Below are 2942 nucleotides of genomic sequence, written 5' to 3'. Positions count from 1 at the left end.
CTGGTTTTATATCACTGATTATATATGTTTGTTGTTTGGAAGGCCCTCTCTCTTTCATGATGCTGTCTGATTCCCTAAATCCAAGCTGCAAATAAGTTTTACCCAAAATACCTTTAATACCCTTATGTATAGATGGCTTCTACATAATATTTAGATTTTCTGTTGATGGGGGCCCAGTGAGTCTGTAGTGATGCCAAATTAAGTTTGATTTATAATGCAGGCAGTGTAGTGATAGATCAGAGTAAGCCAAGGGAAAGGTGATGGATGGCATGATTAGGAATAGGTGGGATAGGGATAGGCACATTGGTTTGATCCAAACAACCAGAATTAAAGCTTTCTGCCGAGACCAGTTTGGCTCAATGGATAGAGCGTCGGCTTGGGGACTGAGGGACCCGGGTTCGATTACGGTCAAGGGCATGTACCTTGGCTGTGGGCATATCCCCAGTAGGGGGTGTGCAAGAGGCAGCTGATCGATGACTCTCTCTCATCGATATTTCTGGCTCTCTATCTCTCTCCCTTCCTCTCTGTACAAAATCAATAAAATATATTAAAAAAAAAAAAAAAAAAAAAAAAAAAAAAAAAAAAGCTTTCTCTTTGCTCCCCTTCCTGGATCCTAACTGAGAATGAACTTCTCTGAAAGTTAACAGTTTGCTTGTTAAACTTGATAACTTCAAAAACATATTTAGAATTATATATGTGCCTACACATACCTAAATTCATAACCTATTATTTGATTCCTATACATCTCCTGATTTTGGTACATTTTTGATTCCTGGGGAAAGTGCACACCAGAAAAAGAAAGTGGCAGAAGCTGTAATATTATAAGAAAACACATTATTTTGAAGCTTTTTTTAATCTTCCCTATACCAAGGATTTGTAGAAAATAAGAAAGTAGGCTTTGTTCAAATTCATATATATATATATATATATATATATATATATATATATATATATAATTTTAAAAATATATATTTTATTGATTTTTTTACAGAAAGGAAGGGAGAGAGATAGTTAGAAACATCACATGAGAGAGAAACACTGATCAGCTGCCTCCTGCACACCCCCCACTGGGGATGTGCCCTCAGTCAAGGTACATGCCCTTGACCAGAATCAAACTTGAGACCTTTCAGTCTGCAGGCTGACACTCTAGCCACTGAGCCAAACTGGTTTCTGCCAAACTCATATTTGTCTTTGGATGGTCATGATAATCCTGTGAAGTGCATAAGCTTGGGAGGCTTGGAAGTTCACCCAGCTAGTGTGTTTCAACACAAGAACTCAACTGATGCCTTAAAAAAAGTAATGTATAATTGCATAGCCCTCTTATTATGCGCATATTAATCTGATTGTAGATGAGAATACAGACTCCATAGCTAATCTCAAAGTATCCGTTGATTTGTAATTTGATTTGGCTCTACGGAGGACTTGGACATGTTCCCATCACATGGTGGTGCTTCTTTTTGCTCCATTATGAGGGTCACCACTCTGGTGAGACAGTTTTAGTCACGGCTTGCATGTCTGTCATTCTTTGCCCCTTTGAAAACCCATTTCATGGTCCAGTAGAGCAGAGTTGCAACCAATAGCACTTTGACTTGGTGCCCACACTCGTGCCCTTTTCAGGTTGGGTTGGGGCAGTAATGCTTAACAGTCTGGTAGCTAAATTAGAAACACAAAAACACAACAGTCAGGTTTGGCCCAATACACTAACCATTCCCTGGACTCATGCTATGAGTGGAAAAGGTGCAAGGGGATAGATGGGTTTGCTATTCTTCCATGGAATTCCTACCTTGTTCTTCTGCAGCCAGACAGAGCAAGAAAACCCATTTAGCATGGACCAAAATATTTAATAACCTATGATTAAAAACTTGTGATTTGTAGACCACCTTTCAAAGCTCAATGCTGACAGGCTGGAAATATACTATAATAATCAATTCTAAAATTATCCCAAAGACAAACCTTTCCCCCCAAGGTTTGGCTTGGCTAATGTCTAGAGTGTGTTCTATTTCAGTTTTTCTTCCAAACATCAATGAAGTTATGCGTCTGGCTCTAACCTCCAGAGCTCAGTGTCCTCAGAAATGGAGTATCCTAACTTGCATCTATTCCCTTTTCAGGTTAGCCCTTGCATGAGTGCTGCACTGTGACAAGGCAGTGGACTTTCAGAGTTCAGTACCCGCAGATATTCCAACCAGAGCAGCATCGTTTGTGGTTCACCTCAGGACAATACAAATTGAGCTATGCATTTACTGTAATTTTAATCAGATGACTCTAAAATTGGAAGAACACCAGTGGCATTCTGTCTTTGGAGTCTTCTCCATTAAGCAACTGAATAAGGGCCAGGGACCTTTGCTTGTCCCAAATGCAGGTCCTGATAGAGATTTAGGGATCTGGATTCTATGTTCCATTCCGTAAAAAGGTCAAGTTCTTTCTTCTCGGCAAGATTCTAAATTAGTCTGGAATGGGCAATCATTTCTTCTCTGTTCTCAGTAAATTCTGACCAACTGCTCTTCTACCAGTGAAGAACAAATGAAAAGAACAAAGTAGAAGTTCATGTATGTGTGTGTGGAAGGTGTCTGTTAATATGCTTGACAACAGTTACTTAATATTTTAGGTAAACATATCCAATTCTAGATCATAATCCTATGTGGTATTGGTTGTCTAAAATAGCAAGAACAATAATCAGAATTTTCTAATCTCTCTGGATATTTCAATTAGAGACAGGAAACAAACAAGCAAACATTAAATACAGATGTATTGAGAAACCAGTTTGTGGTAGGAACTTTGCAAAGTATTGTGTGGCTTTCGGAAATGTAGAAATGAATCAGACCTAGACCTTGACCTTGAAGGACTCATAATTTAGAGAGGAAAATAAATCAGGCTCTTAAAAATCATAATATAAGCTAGAAAGTGCAGGGCATTATGGCATTGGGATTTTGAGGAAGGAAAGA

This window comes from Pipistrellus kuhlii, unplaced genomic scaffold (genome assembly GCF_014108245.1).
Source record: "Pipistrellus kuhlii isolate mPipKuh1 unplaced genomic scaffold, mPipKuh1.p scaffold_m20_p_2, whole genome shotgun sequence".
Lineage (NCBI taxonomy): Eukaryota > Metazoa > Chordata > Mammalia > Chiroptera > Vespertilionidae > Pipistrellus > Pipistrellus kuhlii.
This window is presented reverse-complemented; position numbering follows the sequence as displayed.